Source organism: Monodon monoceros, unplaced genomic scaffold (assembly GCF_005190385.1).
Source record: "Monodon monoceros isolate NGI ecotype Baffin Bay Population unplaced genomic scaffold, NGI_Narwhal_1 Super_Scaffold_15, whole genome shotgun sequence".
Lineage (NCBI taxonomy): Eukaryota > Metazoa > Chordata > Mammalia > Artiodactyla > Monodontidae > Monodon > Monodon monoceros.
The window spans coordinates 79636813-79658362 of record NW_021703771.1 but is presented as its reverse complement, the minus strand read 5'-3'; the positions used below and the strand labels follow the sequence as shown (position 1 = coordinate 79658362).

The window sequence follows — 21550 nt, the reverse complement described above, 5'->3', positions numbered from 1 at the left end:
GTGCGGTGAGGGCGGGGTCACGTGCAGCCAGCCGCTGGTTGGGGACGCGCGCGGGCAGGGAGCGGCGGAGAGTGGTGGTCTCCCTGCCGACCTGGTCCCGGGTGAACAGCTCGGGGCTGGCTGAGTCCGCGTGCGGGCAGGTAGGAAGGGAAGGCTGGGCTCGTGGGGGCGGGCTGGGGCCCTGGCGAAGCCCGGCACGGCGGGGAGTGGGGAGGGCGGCGACGGGGCGCGGCCCCTGACTGACCCGCTGACCTGCCGCTGGGCGTGAGGGGAGGGCCTCTCTCGCAGCCTCGGCAGCCCTACTCTTCTTTCCCAGTTGCCACTCTTCTCTAGTTACAATCCAAGGCCTAAAGAGCACCTGCCGGTACCATTAGCCCAGGCGCGGTGGTCACGGCAAGACGATGAAAATGAGGGGGAAACAGTCTCCTCGTTTAAATCCGAACCTTTCAGAAGGCAGCGTCTAGCTGTGACCCGAGAGGTTGAATAGATTGAATGCTGATAGGTCCTCCAAGCCCGGTAATTGTCATATTAAAGTGAAAGACCCAGAGTGAAGTAAAATTACTCTCTTCCCCAAATTCGGATCTGTGGTCTAATAGAGCTGTCTCTTTCTCCAATTGGCTTTACCAATGGAGAAATGAGGTTCTTGCTTTCTGTTCCTTAGATGAAATTGTACTTCTCTAATTGTGTGTTCATGTGATTTACGAACCTAGCTCTTCCATTTATTTCCCTCTTCCTGTGCTTCAAATCTTTCCCGTCCGGTTGGTTTCCATGTTGTTGTGCATGCTCGCTCCCTCTCTCTTTAATCTGACCCAGGCATAGTTCTTCCCAAGTATATTTTCTTTTTTTCCTTCTTGAATGCATTCTCCTCCTTGACGGTCTCATCACTTCCATCACATCAAACCTCCATTCTTGTGCTCCATGTGCTGGCCTGATGCCTGCACATTAATGACCTGTGAGAACTCTAAACACCGCCTCTCAAACTGAACTAGTTCTCACTCCACCCTCACTTCAAAATCTGCTTTTCTTCCTGTATTTTTCCAAATCATCCAGATTTAAGGCCTCATTTATTTATTCAGCAGACATTTTGCACAATTATGTATTGCACAGACCCTATTCTATACAATGGTGAACAAGCAACTAATTATAGTGGGGGAGAGGGACACAAAAAATCAGTTAACAAGAAGGGGTAACTGATGTGAAGTTATAAAGAATGGCTGGGAGGGCTTCTTTGGTTAGGAGGTCATCAGAAATGGCCTTCAGTTCAAGCAGATTTCTGAGTAAAACAGTAACTTCTACACACCAGCAATAACTAACTAGGAATTTTAATAATAAAAAAGATACTATTCATAACTGTATTAAAAACTGAAGGTATCTGGAAATAAATCAGACTAAAGCTGCATAGTCCTTTAAGGAGAAAATTATAATGCTCTACTGAAACACATAAAAGAAGACCCAGGTAAATGGAGAGATATACCATATTCAGGGATAGGAAGACTCAGTATCATAAAGATGTCAGTTTTCTCCAATTCTACAGATTCACTGGAATTCTAATTAAAATTGCTGTATAGTTTTTCATGGAACTTGACATGCTGAACCTAACATGTATATGAAAAGGCAAAGCACCCAGAATTGCTAACTCAATTTTGAAGAAAAATAAAGTCTCTTCCTCCCAGATATCAAAACAATATAAAGCCATGATAATTGAGACTACTGTCTTAATTACTGGTATTGGTTTAGGGACAGGAAAGTAGACTCATGGAACAGAATAGAGAGCTTAGAAACACGTCCGCATACATATGGAAGCTAAATATAAGGTTAGCTTTGGTAAGCTTTGGTATTACAAAAGCACAGAGTATTCAATAAATGATGCTGAGATATGTGATATCCACATAGATTGAAGACAAAATTAGCTTCCTGCTTCACACTGTTCACAATAGTAATTTCCAAATGGATTGAAGACCTAAGTGTGAAAGACACACATGAAAAATATTTAGAAAAAAAAAGGAAATATAGGAGGCTATGTTGTCTCTAGGAAAGATTAATTTTTTGTTTTATTTGGGTTAAATACATGTAACATAAAATTTACCATTTTAGCCACTTCTAGGTGTACAGTTCAGTGATATTCATGTTATCATGCAACCATTACTACTACCTATCTCCAGAACTTTTTCATCTCTCTGGGAAGGATTTTTTAAGCTACAAAAGCACCGTTGAGGATGCCATTGCAAATGAGAGATGATGGTGACTTGCACTAGAGTAGTAACAGTGAGGATGGAAAAAAGTGGCAGGATTTGGGTTATATTTTGATGGCACAGAACAAGAATTGTGCATGGTTTGGATACGAGGTGAGGGGAAAAAAAGGAATCAAGGCCAACATATGTGTTTTTTGCTTGAGCTCTGAGGTAGATCTTTCACCATTTATCATAAAAAACCATTTACTATTTGTTTGGTGCTGATGAGGAGAATGAGAGGAGGAAGAGTTCAGGGAGAAAAAATAAAGAATTCTGTTTTGGACAGTTAAGTTTGACAGGCCTGTTTTACATCCAAGTGGAAATGTTCCAGTAGCTGTTGGATACATGAGTCTGGAAAGATTGTGGCTGAAGGTACCACTTTGGGATCACTAGCATATAGATATTTAAAACTGTGATGTGTTAGAATTGGATTTGGTTTCATTACATAGAAAATATAATAATGGCTTAAATATGCATATGATTATATAGGTAGGCAGGCCATGGATGGTATGGCAGCAGCTCTGTGATCATCAGGGATTCAGATTCCTCTGTCTTGCTGTTCTGCCATCCTTAGCATGCTACCTCATGATTGAGATGACTGCTTTAATTCCAAATGCCACCTGCTCATAGCAAGAGGGAAGCTTGATGGAAAGGCGCATACTTTTCTCTTTAAGGACACTTCTCAGGTGTTGCATATGACACATCCACTTACAACCCATTAACCAGTTCTTAGTGACACACTAACAAGAAGGAAAGATAGGTGATGTAGTCTTTATTCAGCTGTGTGCCCAGTGTTTTATAGAGTTACACATGTATCTGTGCTATGAACCAGCAATTCCACTCCTAGATATTTACCCAAGAGAAATGAAAATATATGTCTATAAAATGACTTGTATCAGACCGCTTGTGGTAGGCAGAATACTGGCACCCCAAAGATGTCCATTCCCAAATCCCTGGAACCTGTGAATATGTTACATTACAAGGAAAAGGGAACTTTGCAGATGGAATTAAGGTTACAGATTTTAGGGTAGGGAGATTATTTTAGATGTTCTAGGAGAGACTAATGTAATCACACAGACCCTTTAAAGTGGAAGAGGAAAGCAGAAGAGTCAGAGATGTGGCAATGTGAGAAGGATAAGCTGTTGCTGGTTCTCAGATGTAAGGGCTACCTGCAAAGACTAGAGGGAAGGCTCTGAGAGTGAAGGGTGGCACTCAGGCAACAACTAGCAAGCAAACAAGGACCTCAGTCCTGTAGCTGCATAGAACTGAATTCTGCCAACAGCCTGAATGAGCCTGGAAGTGCAGTCTCCCTCAGAGCTTTCAATAAGTGATACAGCCCAGCTAACACCTTGGTTTCAGCCTATGAGTCTTAGATAAATTTAATCTAAAATGCTGTCTAGGAATCTGCGTTTTAATAATCTGCAGATAATTTTAGGATGACATTTAGAGAAACACTGGTTTATATGCTGATCTTCAATAACTTCATCCAAAACTATGGTTTCAATTAATAATATGTGCCGATGACATAAATCTATATCTATAGTGTAGACCTCTCTGCCGAGCCCACATAGCTTAATGGACATCTTTCATGAATATTTTACAAGAACCTTCATCTCAGCATGTTGAAATTGGGAATTTATCCTTTCCCTCAAATCCATTTCTCTTCTTGTATTTTTCTATTTTGGTAAATGTTATCCCTTATATACTCACTAATCCAAACCAGAAACTGAGAATCATAATTGCCTCTTCCCTTTTACCCATTCCTCTCCGTCTCTCACCCAGTTGTTTATCAGATTCTTTTCTCTTATTATCTCCTTAAGTCTGTTTTTTCTTGATTATTCTCAGAGCCACTGCCTTAATTCAAGTACATGTTTCTCCTTGATTATTGTTAAAAGCCTCCCTATTGGTTCTCCCCATCTCTACTTTAGCTCTCCTCCAACCTATTTTCAATCTTGTCAAGTTTTCTAAAAAAAATTTTTTAATCTTATTATTCTCTTTCTTAAAGTTAATCTCCTGTCAGCTTCCATAACTCAGGGTAAGCTTCATACTCCTTAATTTAGCTAAAAAGGACTTTCATGATTGACTGGCCCCTGCCTTCAACACTCCTCTGTTAGTAATCAACAAAATGACTTGACATAAAATCAGTAAGGAAGAAAACACCTGAAAAGCACCATCAACTAATAGTCATTTGTAGGTCCCTCTACCCAGCAACAACAGAATATACATTCTTTTCAAGTGAGTATGGAATATTCATCAAGAGAGACCATATTCTGTATCATAAAGCAAGCCAAGATTTAAAAGAATTGAAAGTATACAAAGCCTGTTCTCCAACCACAATGGAATTAAACTAAAAATCAATAACAAAGATACCTGGAAATTCCCAAATATTTGGACATTAAGATACTTCTAGATATCCCATGAGTCAAAGAGGAAGACACAGTGCAATTAGAAAATATTTTTAATTGAATGAAAGAAAAAAAACAGCATATCAAAACGTGAAGGATGCAGTCAAATCAATACTTAGAGGAAATTTTTAGCATTAAATATTTACATTAGGAAAAAGGAAATTTTAGATTAGTGATCTAAGCTTCAATTTTAAGAAGCTTGAGAAAAAAGAGCTATTTGAAGTCAAAATAAGCACAAGGCAGAGACTATTAAGAGCACAAAGTAATGAAATTGATAATGGAAAAACAGGAGAGTAATTCAATGAAACTAAAACCTGCGTCTTTGAAAATATCAATGAAATTGAGAAATCTCTAGCTAGACTGGCTGAAAAAAAAGAGAAGAGACACGGATGTAGAGAACAAATGTATGGATACCAAGGGGGTGAAAGCAGAGGGGTTGGGGAGGTGGTGGGATGAATTGGAAGATATTGGGATTGATATATATATACACTAATATATATAAAATAGATGACTAGTAAGAACCTGCTGTATAGCACAGGGAACTCTACTTCGCTGTACAGTAGAAACTAACACAACATTGTAAAACAACTATACCCCAATTAAAAAAAAAAAAAAGAAAATGGTGAGAAGAAAAAAGACACAAATTGTCAAAACTCAGGAATGAAAGAGAACATGTCACTTTAGACCCTAAGACCTTAAAAAGATAATGTGGAATCCTACTTAAAACTTTTTAAGGAAGAAAGAATACAGTTCTACATAAACTCTTCCAGAACATAAAAGAAGATGGAACACTTGCCTACTTATTTTATGAGACCAGCAATACCTTGATGTGAAAACCAAAGACATCACAAGAAAACTAGATATTAGTATCTCTTGTGAACATAGACACAAAAAATATTAACAAAATACTAGCAGGGGCTTCCCTAGTGGCACAGTGGTTAAGAATCCGCCTGCCAATGCAGGTGACATGGGTTTGAGCCCTGGTCCGGGAAGATTCCACATGCTGTGGAGCAACTAAGCCTGTGTGCCCCAACTACTGAGCCTGTGCTCTGGAGCCTGCGAGCCACAACTACTGAAGCCTGCATGCCTAGAGCCCATGCTCCGCAACAAGAGAAGCCACCGCAATGAGAAGACTGCATACCACATGAAGAGTAGCCCCTGCTCACCGCAATTAGAGGAAGTCCGCGCACAGCAACAAAGACCCAATGTAGCCAAAAATTAAAAAAAAAAAAAAATTAGCAAATCCAAAACAATATTTAAAAAGGATATTGTATCGTGACTTAGGTTTATTCTGGGAATATTAATTGGGGAAATGTATTATATTAACAGAGTACAGAAACATCATATGTTCACCTTAATTAACGCACAAAATGCTTCTGACAAAATTCAGCATTTCGGGAATAGAAGGGAATGTCCTCAAAGAGAAAAAGGACAGCTACAAATAGTCTACAGCTAACATCATCCTTAATGGTGAAAGACTGAATACTTTTCTCCTAAGGTCAGGAAAAATACAAGGATATTTGCTCTCACTATTTTTATTCAGCATTGTATTGTAGGTCCTAGCCTGTGAAGTAAAGCCAGGTAAAGAAATAGAAGGCATATCGGTTGGAAAGGAAGAAATTGAACTGTCTCTATTCACAGGCAACATAACTGTCTATGTAGAAAAATCCAAAACAATCTACAAATAAAGGTCCCAAAATTAATAAGTGAGCTTAGCAAGGTCACAGGATACAAGGAAATACACAAAACTCAATCGTTTTTATATGCTAGTAGTGAACAACTGGAAATTGAAATTAAAAAAACCCAAATAATTATTTATAATTGTACTAAAAATCATAAAATACTTTGGTATAACTCTTTAAAAGTATATACAATATTTGTATGCTGGAAATTACCAAACATATGTGAAAAACATGATAGGTGATTGAACAAATAGATAATCCATATTAATGGATTGGAAGACTCAATCAAAATTTCAGAAGAATTTTTTTGTAGAAATAGACAAGCTGATTCTAAAATTTATATGGAAGGGCAAACTGGAGTAGCAAAAACAATTTTGAAAAAAATCAACAGGGCTTCCCTGGTGGTGCATTGGTTGAGAATCTGCCTGCCAAAGCCGGGGACATGGGTTCGAGCCCTGGTCTGGGAAGATCTCACATGCCGCGGAGCAACTAGGCCCATGAGCCACAACTACTGAGCCTGCGTGTCTGGAGCCTGAGCTCCACAACAAGAGAGGCCACAATAGTGAGAGGCCTGCACACCGCGATGAAGAGTGGCCCTCGCTTGCTGCAACTAGAGAAAGCCCTCTCACAGAAATGACGACCCAACACAACCAAAAATAAGTAAATTAATAAATTAATTAAAAACAATACAAAACAAAAAAACAGCAAAGTTCAAAGATACACATTACCTGATTTCAAGTCTACTGTAAATATACAGTAATCAGGATGAATGTGGCATTGGACCAAAGGTTGAGTCAACGTATAGATCAATGAAACAGTAGTAGACATGTATACACATGGTCAGTCAACTGATTTTTGGCAAAGATGCAAAGGCAATTAAATGAGGAAACAGTCCTTTCAACAAATGATTCTAGAACAATTGCATATGCATATGCAAAAAGAAGAACCCTAATCTATAACTTTCACTCTATACAAAAATCCACTCAGAATGGATTATAAACCTAAATGTAAAACCTAAAACTATTAATCTCCTAGAGAAAAGTATAGGAGAATAACTTGGTGACCTTGGATGAAGGAAGGATTTCTTTTATGACACACCAAAATCATGATCCATAAAGTTAAAAGTTGATTAATTTGACTTCATCAAAATTGAGAACTTTTGCTCTTTGAAAACACATTTAAGAGAATGAAAAGACAAGCTGTAGGCTGGAAGAACATATTTACAAATCACATGTCTAACAAAGGCCTTTTATCCAGAGTATATATAAAATACTCCCAAAACTCAATAAATAGGAAACAAACAACCTTATTAAAAATGGTCAGGGACTTCCCTGGTGGTCCAGTGGTTAAGACTCTGCACTTGCACTGCAGAGGGCAAGGGTTCGATCCCTGGTCGGGGAACTAAGATCCCACATTCCACATGGTGCAGCCAAAAAAAAAAGGGCAAACATTTTTTTACAGACTCTTCACCAAAGAATAAATAGAGATGGCAGATAAACCCATGAAAAGATGCTCAACATCACTGGTCATTAAAAAAAATGAAAGTGGGACTTCCCTGGTGGTCCAGTGGTTAGGACTTTGCCTTCTGATGCAGGAGGTACAAGTTCAGTCCCTGGTTGGGGAGCTAAGATCCCACATGCCTCGTGGCCAAAAAACCAAAAACATAAAATAGCAGTATTGTAACAAATTCAGTAAAGACTTTAAAAATGGTCCACATAAAAAAATATATCTTACAGAAATGCAAGTTAAAACCATAATGAGATATTATTATACACCTATTAGAATGCATAAAATTAAAGTGACTGACCCTGTCAAGTGTGAATGAAGATGCAGTACAACTGGATCTCTAATAATTTACTGGTGGTAATACAAAATGGTACATCCATTTTGAAAAAGTTTGGCAGTTTCTTATAAAGTTAAAATACATTTACCTTATGACTCACATCTAGGTTTTTACCCAAGTGAAGTGAAAACTTATATTAACACAAAAAAATCTGTATGCAAGTGTTTATAGCTACTTTGTTCATAATCACCAGAAACTGAAAACAAGCCAAATATCCTTCAGCTGGGGAATGTATAAACAAACTAGTATATCCATACGATGGAATGGTACTAAGCAATAAAAAAAATAAATTACTAATACAACAGCATGGATGATTCTCAGTTGCCTTTTGTTAAGTGAAGGAAACCAGACTCATAGGCTACATACTGTATGATTTCGTTTACATGGCATCTTTGCAAAGGCAAAACTACAGTGACAGAAAACAGATCAGCGGTTTCAAGAGCTAGGTGTGGAAGAGATTTGACTCCAAAAGGGGAAAGAATTGTTTGGGTTGATAAGACTGTTTTAAATTTTGATTTGATGGCATTTATCAAAACCTTAGAGCTGTACGTTTAAAGGGTTAATATTACTATGTCTAAAACACCTTAAAAATGGAAAAAAAAGTGTATGAACAAAATTTTTTTATCAGGGACTTCCCTGGTGGCACAGTGGTTGAGAATCTGCCTGCCAGTGCAGGGGACATGGGTTCAATCCCTGGTCTGGCAAGATCCCACACGCCACGGAGCAACTAGGTCCAGGTGCCACAACTACTGAACCTGTGTGCCACAACTACTAAAGCCCGTGTGCCACAACTACTGAGCCCACATGCCACAACTACTAAAGCCCGTGTGCTCTAGGGCCTGTGTGCCGCAACTGCTGAGCCTGCATGCCTAGAGCTCGTGCTGTGCAACAAGAGAAGCCACCACAATGAGAAACCTGCACACCGCAACAAAGAGTAACCCCCGCTTGCTGCAACCAGAGAAAGCACATGCACAGCAGCGAAGACCCAATGCAGCCAAAAAAAAAAAAAATTATCACTTTTTCCTCTGAAACTGAGAGGCAAACCTGTAGCACTCTTGATAGACAACTTAGGACCACTAATTTTCTAGATATTAAGAAACACTGATGTGGGCAATGGGGAATTATTGAAAGATTTGAAGCAGGGGAATAATGTGCTCAGATTTAAGAAGTTACTTTTACTTCCAGGCAGCATCCTCTGCTCCTTCCATACACATGAAACTTTTTAGTTAGGATGCAGTGAAAGAACTTGGAATTGTGAGAAGGAAGAGAAGAGGAAACTCAGGAAAAGTTGTAGCACTGAGGGAAAGCTTGAAGCAAGTTATTGGATTATCAGAAACTGATAAGAGACCTTAATTACTTGGACCTTATGTGCAACAGAGTTAAAGTCAGCCTAGCTTAAAGGTGATTGTCTTGAAGGTGTACACATTCAAGGAAATAGGGACTAGCAGATTTTTTCCATTAGACTATAGAAATAGCATGAAAACTTTCTTTTACCAAGAGCATTAAAGAGTGGAAATTGGAACTCTGATTAAAACCACTTATGTTTGTGGGGTTTGAATTCACACTGTCCTCCTAGTGCTGGGAACCCAGGTTGAGATATCCAGAAATTTGTAATACCTGTCATACTTTGACCAAGAAAGTTTAAAACTGTGCTGTGTGCACAGTTGACCCAGAGCACATAGGACTCCCACAGAAAATATTCCCACTGAAGATGAGCTCTCAATCAAAGATTACAAAGCATATAGACAAACCACTGTGAAAGATAGCCAGCCCTAATTATTAGAAATAGTGGTCCAACAGAGAAACTTTAAAATAAGTATGTTTCAAGTGTAAAGGAAGGTTTAGAAACCACATGTACCAGTTAGCTTTTTGCTGCACTGTAAACTATTCCAAAGCTCAGTTACTAAAACAACCATTTTATTATTGCTTATAAGTCTAAGGGTTGAATATGGGTTTTGTAGGGTCAGCTAGGGGCTAGTTAGCTAGAGATTACCTCATATGCCTGTCAGTTGGTGCTGGCTGTCAGTTTGTACTGGTGTTTGGGCAAATGGGGATATTCGGCAGCATTTCTCTTTTCATTCAGCAGAGTAAGCTGGGCATCTTTTCATGGTGGAGGTCACACAGTTCCCAAGAGCAGCAAAGACAAGCCTCAGTGTGCAAGTGCTTCTCAAGTCTTTGCCTGCATCATGTTTCTGTTGTCTTATGGCCAAAGTCAGTTGTAAGGCCAGTCCCTAGTCAGTATGGGAAGGCACTAGCAAGGAACATTCACACAGGAAAAGGAATAACTTGCGGCCATTTTTACAATCTGTCATAATTTAAGACAGAAACAGAATAGTGTGTAAAAAGAGCAGACAAGTGTGAAAGTAAGCCAAATAGAAGTTTTAGAAATAAAAGAAAGTAACTGAAATAATCAGTAGATAGATTGAATGGCAAGCTAAATGCAGCTAAATAAAGGATGAATTGGAAGATACATTTGAGGAAACAATCCATAATGCATGTCAGGGACAGAAAAAGGTAGAAAATATGGAAGAAACTGATATTTGGAGTATAGAGTAAGAAAGTCTAACATACATCTAATGGGAGTACCAGAAGGAAATAGTAGAATGGAGCACACCAAATCCTGAGCAGTATATGTAAAACACCCATAAAATAGGGACATTTAAGAACATCAGAAATAAAAGATCTTAAAACTGGTGGATGAGATAAAATAATCATGATAATGATAAAATTTATTGAGCACTTAACTTGGAATAGGCACTGTTCTGTGTGTTTTACATGTATCAACTCGTATAATATTTATAATAACCCTTTAAAGTAGTCCTATTGCTACTGCCATTTTGTAGATGAGGAAAGTGAGGCACAGAGAGGTTAGTTAGTCCATAATCATATGTCTAGTTGTGTTTTAAAATGTACTCAGGATTTCTTTTTAATCATGGATGGTAAGGTGACACAAAGCTGCCTTGAAAGAAGAGTTTAGTGTTGTTTCCAAGAGGAGGGATGTGCCATGCCATGCACAGCCACCTGGGGAAACATTAGGGTTCCCCGGTGTAGAAGGAGTTAGAGGGAAACCATGGGCCAGAGCCTTTGTTGTGATTTTCATGGGAAGGAATGGATAAGACAGGACAGGCAAGCTGAACAAATTTAGGGTTGGATAGATTGAATAATTTTGGCAGCCTGTGGGCTGTACGGGAGGTCCCTAGTTGTCTGATACCTGGCCCTGGGTTGATTCAGGGTAAGGAAAATATTGGCATGGTGTATGATAAATAAAGGAGGCATTGCAGAGTAGAGACTAAGGATTGGTTGGTTTGCATGTGAAAGGTGTGCTTAGAAGCAAAATTCTTCACAGTTTCTAAGAATTAGGTAACCCTGGAAGGGGAAGTCACCTCCTGAGTCCTCAAGGCCCCAAGATGTCAGAGCATCATAAAAGACACAACTAATATAGGTTGTTGGCGGAACTGGATTTGAAACTAGGCAGTGTGGTTCTACAGAGAATATTATAAACCTCTTTATATTTTGCCTGCAAAGAAACAAAAAGTAGACTTACAACAGATTTCTTATGAGCATCAATAAATATCAGATGAAATGTCACTAGAAGTAGCATGAACATGCTTAAGGAAACCTACTATTAATTTAGAATTCTAAACCCAGCTAACTATATTTTAGGACAGAATGAAATATAAAACATTTAATTTATTTATTTTTATTGAGGTACAGTTGATTTGCAATATTATATTTGTTTCAGGTGTACAACATAATGATTCAAAAATTTTTTTGAATTTTATTTTTTTACACAGCAGGTCCTTATTGGTTATCCATTTTATACATATTAGTTTATATGTGTCCATCCCAATCTCCCAATTCATCACACCACCACCATGACCCCACCACTTTCCCCCCTTGGTGTCCATATGTTTGTTCTCTACATCTGTGTCTCTTATTTCTGCCCTGCAAACTGGTTCATCTATACCATTTTTCCAGGTTCCACATATATGCATTAATATACGATATTTGTCTTTCTCTTTCTGACTTACTTCACTCTGTATGACAGTCTCTAGATTCATCCACGTCTCTACAAATGACCCAATTTCGTGCCTTTTTATGGCTGAGTACTATTCCATTGTATATATGTACCACATCTTCTTTACCCATTCGTCTGTCGATGGGCATTTAGGTTGCTTCAATGACCTGGTTATTGTAAACAGCGCTGCAGTGAACATCAGGGTGCATGTGTCTTTTTGAATTGTGGTTTTCTCTGGGTATATGCCCAGTAGTGGGATTGCTGGGTCACATGGTAATTCTATTTTTAGTTTTTGAAGGAACCTCCATACTGTTCTCCATAGTGGCTGTATCCATTTACATTCCCACCAACAGTGCAAGAGGGTTCCCTTTTCTCCACACCCTCTCCAGCATTTATTGTGTGTAGATTTTCTGATGATGCCCATTCTAACTGGTGTGAGGTGATACCTCATTGTAGTTTTGATTTGCATTTCTCTGATAATTAGTGATGTTGAGCAGCTTTTCATGTGCTTCTTGGCCATCTGTATGTCTTCTTTGGAGAAGTGTTACATTTAGGTCTCTAATACATTTTGAGTGTATTTTTGTGTATGGTGTTAGGGAGTATTCTAATTTCATTCTTTTACATGTAGCTGTCCAATTTTCCCAGCACCACTTACTGAAGAGAGTGTCTTTTCTCCATTGTATATCCTTGCCTACTTTGTCATAGGTTACTTAACCATAGGTGTGTGGGTTTATCTCTGGGCTTTCTATCCTGTTCCATTGATCTATATTTCTGTTTTTGGGCCAGTACCATGTTGTCTTGATTGCTGTAGCTTTGTAGTATAGTCAGAAGTCAAGGAGTCTGATTCCTCCAGCTCCTCAAGACTGCTTTGGCTATTCAGGGTCTTTTGTGTCTCCATACAAATTTTAAGATTTTTTGTTCTAGTTCTGTAAAAAATGCCATTGGTAATTTGATAGGGATTGCATTGAATCTGTAGATTGCTTTGGGTAGTATAGTCATTTTCACAGTATTGATTCTTCCAATCCAAGAACATGGAATATTTCTCCATCTGTTTGTATCCTCTTTAATTTCTTTCATCAGTGTCTTATAGTTCTCTGCGTACAGGTCTTCTTTCTCCCTAGGCAGGTTTATTCCTAGGTATTTTACTCTTTTTGTTGCAGTGGTAAATGGGAGTGTTTGCTTAATTTCTCGTTCAGATGTTTCATCATTAGTGTATAAGAATGCAAGAGATTTCTGGGCATTAATTTTGTATCATGCAACTTTACCAGATTCATTGATTAGCTCTAGTAGTTTTCTGGTGGCATCTTTAGGATTCTCTATGTATAGTATCATGTCATCTACAAAGCGAGTTTTACTTCTTCTTTTCCAATTTGTATTCCTTTTATTTCTTTTCCTTCTCTGGTTGCCATGGCTAGGGCTTCCAAAACTGTTGAATAATAGTGGTGAGAGTGGACGTCCTTGTCTCATTCCTGATCTTAGAGGAAATGGTTTGTTTTTCACCATTGAGAATGATGTTTGCTGTGGGTTTGTTGTATATGGCCTTTATTATGTTGAGGTAGGTTCCCTCTATGCCCACTTTCTGGAGAGTTTTTATCATTAATGGGTGTTGAATTTTGTCAAAAGCTTTTTCTGCATCTGTTGAGATGATCATATGGTTTTTATTCCTCAATTTGTTAGTGTGGTGTATCACATTGATTGATTTGCGTATATTGAAGAATCCTTGCATCCCTGGGATAAATCCCACTTGATCATGGTGTGTGATCCTTTTAATATGTTGTTGGATTCTGTTTGCTAGTATTTTGTTGAGGAGTTTTGCATCCATATTCATCAGTGATATTGGTCTGTAATTTTCTTTTTTTGTAGTATCTTTGTCTGGTTTTGGTATCAGGGTGATGGTGGCCTCATAGAATGAGTTTGGGAGTATTCCTCCCTCTGCAATTTTTGGGAAGAGTTTGAGAATGATGGGTGTTAGCTCTTCTCTAAATGTTTGACAGAATTCACCTCTGAAGCCATCTGGTCCTGGACTTTTGTTTGTTGGAAGATTTTTAATCACAGTTTCAATTTCATTACTTGTGATTGTTCTGTTCATATTTTATTTCTTCCTGCTTCAGTCTTGGAAGGTTATACCTTTCTCAGAATTTGGCCATTTCTTCCACTTTGTCCATTTTATTGGAATAGAGTTGCTTGTCATCGTCTCTTAGGATGCTTTGTATTTCTGCAGTGTCTGTTGTAACTTCTCCTTTTTCATTTCTAACTTTATTGATTTGAGTCCTCTCCCTCTTTTTCTTGGTGAGTCTGGGTAATGGTTTGTCAATTTTGTTTATCTCCTCAAAGAACCAGCTTTTAGTTTTATTGATCTTTGCAATTGTTTTCTTTGTTTCTATTTCATTTATTTCTGCTCTGATCTTTATGATTTCTGTCCTTCTACTAACTTTGGGTTTTGTTTGTTCTTCTTTTTCTAGTTCCTTTAGGTGTAAGGTTAGGTTGTTTATTTGAGATTTTTCTTTTTTCTTGAGGTAGGCTTGTATAGCTATAAACTTCCCTCTTAGAACTGCTTTTGCTGCATCCCATAGGTTTTGGATTGTCATGTTTTCGTTGTAATTTGTCTCTAGGTATCTTTTGATTTCCTCTTTGATTTCTCCAGTGATCTCTTGGTTATTTAGTAACGTATTGTTTAGCCTCCATGTGTTTGTGTTTTTTACGTTTTTTTCCCTGCAATTGATTTCTAATCTCATAACGTTGTGGTCAGAAAAAATGCTTGATATGATTTCAGTTTTCTTAAATTTACTGAGGCTTCATTTGTGACCCACAATGTGATTTATCCTGGAGAATCTTCCATGTGCATTTGAGAAGAAAGTGTAATCTGCTGTTTTTGGATGAAATGTCCTATAAATATCAATTAAATCTATCTGGTCTATTGTGTCATTTAAAGCTTGTGTTTGGATGATCTATCCATTGGTGTAAGTGAGGTGTTAAAGTCCCCCACTGTTATTGGGTTACTGTCAGTTTCCTCTTTCATAGCTGTTAGCAGTTGCCCTATGTATTTATTTATTTATTTATTTTTTAATTAATTTATTTTTTGCTGTACGCGGGCCTCTCACTGTTGTGGCCTCTCCCGTTGCAGAGCGCAGGCTCAGTGGCCATGGCTCACGGACCCAGCCGCTCTGCAGCATGTGGGATCTTCCCGGACCGGGGCACGAACCCATATCCCCTGCATCGGCAAGCGGACTCTCAACCACTGCACCACCAGGGAAGCCCGCCCTATGTATTTAAGTGCTCCTGTGTTGGGTGCATATATATTTATAATTGTTATATCTTTTTCTTGGATTGATCCCTTGATCATTTTGTAGTGTCCTTTCTTGTCTCTTGTAACATTCTTTATTTTAAGGTCTATTTTATCTGATGTGAGTATTGCTACTCCAGCTTTCTTTTGATTTCCATTTGCATGGAGTATCTTTTTCCATCCCCTCACTTTTAGTCTGTATGTGTCCCTGGGTCTGATGTGGGTCTCTTGTAGACTGCGTATATATTGGTCTTGTTTTTGTATCCATTCATTGAGCCTGTGTCTTTTGGTTGGAGCATTTAATCCATTCATGTTTAAGGTAGTTATGGATATGTTTGTTCCTATTACCATTTTCTTAATTGTTATGGATTTGTTTTTGTAGGTTGTTTTCTTCTCGTGTTTCCCACTTAGAGAAGTTCCTTTAGATTTGTTGTAGAGCTGGTTTGGTGGTGCTAAATTCTCTTAGCTTTTGCTTGTCTGTAAAGCTTTTTTTTTCTCCATCGAATCTGAATGATATCCTTGCTGGGTAGCGTAATCTTGGTTGTAGGTTCTTCCCTTTCATCACTTTAAATATATCATGCCACTCCCTTCTGGCTTATAGAGTTTCTGCTGAGAAATCAGCTGTTAACCTTATGGGTGTTCCTTTGTATGTTATTTGTCGTTTTTTGCTTGTTGCTTTCAATAATTTTGCTTTGTCTTTAATTTTTGTCAATTTGATTACTGTGTGTCTCGGCGTGTTTCTCCTTGGGTTTATCCTGCCTGGGACTCTCTGTGCTTCCTGGACTTGGGTGGCTATTTCCTTTCCCATGTTAGGGAAGTTTTCAACTATAATCTCTTCAGATATTTTCTTGGGTCCTTTCTCTTTCTCTTCTCCTTCTGGGACCCCTGTAATGCGAATATTGTTGCATTTAATGTTGTCCCAGAGGTCTCTTAGGTTGTCTTCATTTCATTCATTTTTCTTTATTCTGTTCCGTGTCAGTGAATTCCACCCTTCTGTCTTCCCAGTCGCTTATCCGTTCTTCTTATTCTGCTATTGATTCCTTCTAGTGTATTTTTCATTTTAATTATTGTATTGTTCATCTCTGTTTGTTCTTTAATTCTTCTAGGTGTTTGTTCTTTAATTCTTCTAGGTCTTTGTTAAACATTTCTTGCATCTTCTTGATCTTTGCCTCCATTCTTTATCCGAGGTCCTGGATCATCTTCACTATCATTATTCTGAATTCTTTTTCTGGAAGGTTGCCTATCTCCATTTCATTTAGTTGGTTTTCTGGGGTTTTATCTTGTTCCTTCATTTGGTACAAAGTCCTTTGCCTTTTCATTTTGTCTATCTTTCTGTCAATGTGGTTTTCCTTCCAGAGGCTGCAGATTTGTTGTTCTTCTTGCTTCTGCTGTTTGCTGGCTGTTGGATGAGGCTATCTAACAGGCTTATGCAAGTTTCCTGATGGGAGGGACTGGTGGTGGGTAGAGCTGACTGTTGCTCTGGTGGGCAGAGCTCAGTAAAACTTTAATCTGCTTGTCTGCTGATGGGTCGGCCTGGGTTCCCTCCCTGTTGGTTGTTTGGCCTGAGGCGACCCAGTACTGGAGCCTACGGGTTCTTTGATGCGGCTAATGGCAGACTTTGGGAGGGCTCACGCCAAGGAGTACTTCCCAGAACTTCTGCTGCCAGTTTCCTTGTCCCCACAGTGAGCCACAGCCACTCCCTGCCTCTGCAGGAGACCCTCCAGCACTAGCAGGTAAGTCTCGTTCAGTCTCCTATGGGGTCACTGCTCCTTCCCCCTGGGTCCCGATGCACGTACTACTTTGTGTGTGCCCTCCAAGAGTGGAGTCTGTTTCCCCCAGTCCTGCCAAAGTCCTGCAATCAAATCCCGCTAGCCTTCAAAGCCTGATTCTCTAGGAATTCCTCCTCCTGTTGCCCGACCCCAGGTTGGGAAGCCTGACGTGGGGCTCAGAACCTTCACTTCAGTGGGTGGACTTCTGTGGTATATGTGTTCTCCAGTTTGTGAGTCACCCACGCAGCAGTTTTGGGATTTGATTTTATTGTGGTTGTGCCCCTCCTACCATCTCATTGTGGCTTCTCCTTTGTCTGTGGACGTGGGGTATCTTTTTTGGTGCGTTCCAGTGTCTTCCTGTCGATGATTATTCAGCAGTTGGTTGTGATCGGTTCTCTCATAAGAGGGAGTGAGCACACGTCCTTCTACTGCACCAACTTGAACCAGTCTCAATGATTCAAAATTTTTTAGAGGATACTGCACTTATAGTTATAAAATATTGGCTATAATCCCTGTGCTGCACTGTATATACTTGTAGCTTATTTATTTTATATGTGGTAGTTTGTATCTCTTAATCCCCTACCCCTATATTGCCTCTCCATATTCCCTCTCCCCACTGGTAACCACTAGTTTATTTTCTATATCTGTAAGTCTCTTTTTTATTATATTCACTAGTTTGTTTTGTTTTTTAGATTCTACATATAAGTGATAACATGCAGTATTTGTCTTTCTGTGTCTGATTTATTTCACTAAGTATAATACCCTCCAGGTCCATCCATGTTGTTGCAAATGGCAAAATTTCATCCTTTTTTTGTTTGTTTGTTTTTTTGCGGTACGTGGGCCTCTCACTGTTGCGGCCTCTCCCGTTGCGGAGCACAGGCCCCAGACACGCAGTCTCAGCGACCATGGCCCACGGGCCCAGCCGCTCCACGGCATGTGGGATCCTCCCGGACTGGGGCATGAACCCGCGTCCCCTGCATCGGCAGGCGGACTCCCAACCACTGGGCCACCAGGGAAGTCCAAAATTTCATCCTTTTTTAAGGCTGAATATTATTCCATTGTATATATACCACATCTTCTTTATCCATTCATCTGTTGATGGACACTTAGGTTGCTTCTATATCTTGGCTATTGTAAACAATGCTGCTATGAACATTGGGGTGCATGTATCTTTTTGAATTAGCATTTTAGTTTTATTTGGATATATACCCAGGAGTATAATTGATGGATCATATGATAGTTCTGTTCTTAGGTTTTTACAAAAAATTATTTATTTATTTATTTATTCATTTGATTGCACCAGGTCTTAGTTGCAGCAGGCAGTCTCCTTAGTTGCTGCTCACCAGCTCCTTAGGTGCAGCCCGTGTGCTCCTTAGTTGCGGCAGATGGGCTTCTTAGTTGTGGCATGCATGTGGGATCTAGTTCCCTGACCAGGGATCGAAACCGACCCCCCTGTATTGGGAGCATGGAGTCTTAACCACTGCACCACCAGGGAAGCCCCTGTTTTAGTTTTTGAGCAACCTCCCAACTGTTTCGAAAGTAGGTGCACCAATCTACTTTCTCACCAACAGTGTATGAGGGTTCCCTTTTCTCCACTTCCTTGCCAGCATTTATTATTTGTGTTCTTTTTGATGATAGCCATTCTGACAGGTGTGAGGTGATATCTCATTGTGGTTTTTATTTACATTTCTCTCATAATTAGTGATGTTGAGAATTTTTTTAAGTGCCTGTTGGCTATCTGTGTATCTCCTATGGAAGAAATGTCTATTCATGTCTTCTGCATTCTTTAATTGGGTGTTTTAAAATGTTGAGCTGTATGAGCTGTCTATATATTTTGGATATTAACCCCTTATAGGTCATATTATTTGCAAATATTTTCTTCCATTTGGTAGGTTGTCTTTTCATTTTGTTGATGTTTTCCTTTGCTGTGCAAAAGCTTTTATGTTTAATCAGGTCCCAGTTGTTTGTTTTTGCTTTTGTTTCCTTTGCCTTAGGGGACAGATTCAAAAAAAATATTGCTACAATTTATGTCAAAGAGTATTCCATCAGTGTTTTCTTCTACGGGTTTTATGGTTTCAAATCTTACATTTAGGTCTTTAATCCATTTGGGGTTTATTTTTGTATATGATGTTAGAAAATGTTCTAATTTCATTCATTTACATGTAGTTGTCCAGTTTTCTCAGTGCCAATTATTGAAGAGACTGTCTTTTCCCCATTGTATATTCTTGCCTCTTTTGCCATAGATTATTTGACTGTAAGTATGTGGGTTTATTTCTGGGCTCTGTATTCTGTTCAGTTGATCTATGTCTCTTTTGTGCCAGTACCATACTGCTTTGATTACTGTAGCTTTGTAGTATAGTCTGAAGTCAGGGATGTGATTCCTTCAGCTCTGTTTTTCTTTCTCAAGATTGTTTTGGCTATTTGGGGTCTTTTTTGTTTCTATACAATTTTTAAATTATTTGATCTAGTTCTGTGAAAAATGCCATTTGTATTTTGATAGGGATTTGATTGAATTTGTAGATTGCCTTGGGTAGTATGGTCATTTTAACAATATTAATTATTCCAATCCATGAATATGGTATATCTTTCCATCTGTTTGTGTCATCTTATGTTTCTTTCATTAGTGTCTTATAGTTTTCTGAGTACAGGTCTTTTACCTCAGGTTTATTCCTAGGTTTTAAATTCTTTTTGATGCTATTGTAAATGGGATTGTCTCCTTTATCTCTTTCTGACAGTTCATTGTTAGTGGATAGAAATGCAACAGATTTGTGTATATTAATTTTGTATCCTGTAGCTTTATTGAATTCATTAATGAGCTCTAGTAGGCATCTTAGTAATTTCTATGTCTGAAGCGTCATGTTATCTGTAAACAGTGACAGTTTTACTTCTTCCCTTTTAATTTCGATTCCCTTTATTTCTTTTTCTTATCTCTTTTTTGTGGCTAGGACTTCCAAAACTATGTTGAATAAAAGTGGAGAGAGCAGGCATCCTTGTCTTGTTCCTGATCTTAGAGGAAATGTTGAGATATGTTCCCTCTATACCCACTTTCTGGAGAGTTTTTTTTTTTAATCATAAATAGATGTTGCATTTTGTCAGAAGCTTTTTCTGCATCTACTGAGGTGATCATATCGTTTTTATTCTTCAGTTTGTTAATGTGATGTATCACATTGATTGATTTGTGGGTATTGAAAAATCCTTGCCTCCCTGGGATAAATGCCACTTGATCATGGTATATGATCTTTTCAATGTACTGTTGGATTCGGTTTCCTAATATTTTGTTGAGAATTTTTGCATCTGTGTTCATCGGTGATATTGGTCTGTAACATTATTTTGTGATATCTTTGTTTGGTTTTGGTATCAGGGTGATGCTGGCCTTGTAGCATGAGTTGGGAAACATTCCTTCCTCTGCAGTCTTTTGCAATAGTTTGAAAGGGTAGGTGTTAACTCTTCTCTAAATGTTTGGTAGAATTCACCTGTGAAGCTATCTGGTTGTGGACTTTTGTTCATTGAGAGGTTTTTTTTAAATTACTGATTCAATTTCATTACTGGTAATTGGTCTGTCCATATTTTCTATTTCTTCCCGGTTCAATCTTGGGAGATTGTACATTACTAGGAATTTGTCTCTTTCTTCTAGGTTGTCCATTTTATTGACATATAGTTGTGCATAGTAGTCTCTTATGATCCTTTGTATTTCTGCGGTGTCAGTTTTAGCGTCAGATTTCTAATTTTATTGATTTGGACCCTCTTTTTTTCTTGACGAGTCTAGCTAAAGGTTTATTGATTTTGTTTAGCTTTTCTAAGAACCAGCTCTTTGTTTCATTGATCTTTTCTATTGTTTTCTCAGTCTGTATTTCATTTAAATATGCTCTGATCTTTATGATTTCTTTCCTTCTACTAATTTTGGGTTTTGTTTGTTCTTCTTTTTCTAGTTCCTTTAGGTGTAAGGTTAGGTTGTTTATTTGTTTTCTTTCTTGTTTCCTGTGGTAATCTTGTATTGCTATAAACTTCCCTCTTAGAATTGCTTTTGCTGCGTCTCATGGATTTTGGATCATTGTGTTTTTGTTTTCATTAGCCTCCAGGTATTTTTCTGATTTCCTCTTTGATTCCTTCAGCGATCCATTGGTTGTTTAGTAGCATATTGTTTAGCCTCCACACATTTGTGGAGGTTTTATGCAGTTTTTTTCTTGTAGTTGATTTTTTTTCTTTTAATAAATTTATTTAGTTATTTATTTTTGGCTGTGTTGGGTCTTTGTTGCTGCATGTGGGATTTTTCTAGTTGTGGAGAGCGGGGGCTACTTTCATTGAGGTGCATGGGCTTT

The 21550-nt window shown here is 38.5% G+C and overlaps 1 protein-coding gene across 1 annotated transcript in view; it reads left to right on the top strand.

Annotated features, from left to right (window-relative positions):
* The first annotated feature begins 21 nt into the window (after positions 1–21).
* SERAC1 (serine active site containing 1) overlaps positions 22–21550 on the top strand; it is a 78484-nt gene continuing 56955 nt past the window's right edge. Inside the window, exon 1 of the mRNA XM_029224196.1 lies at positions 22–140. The gene's annotated coding sequence lies outside the window, so the exon portion shown is untranslated. The remainder of the gene's footprint in view (positions 141–21550) is intronic.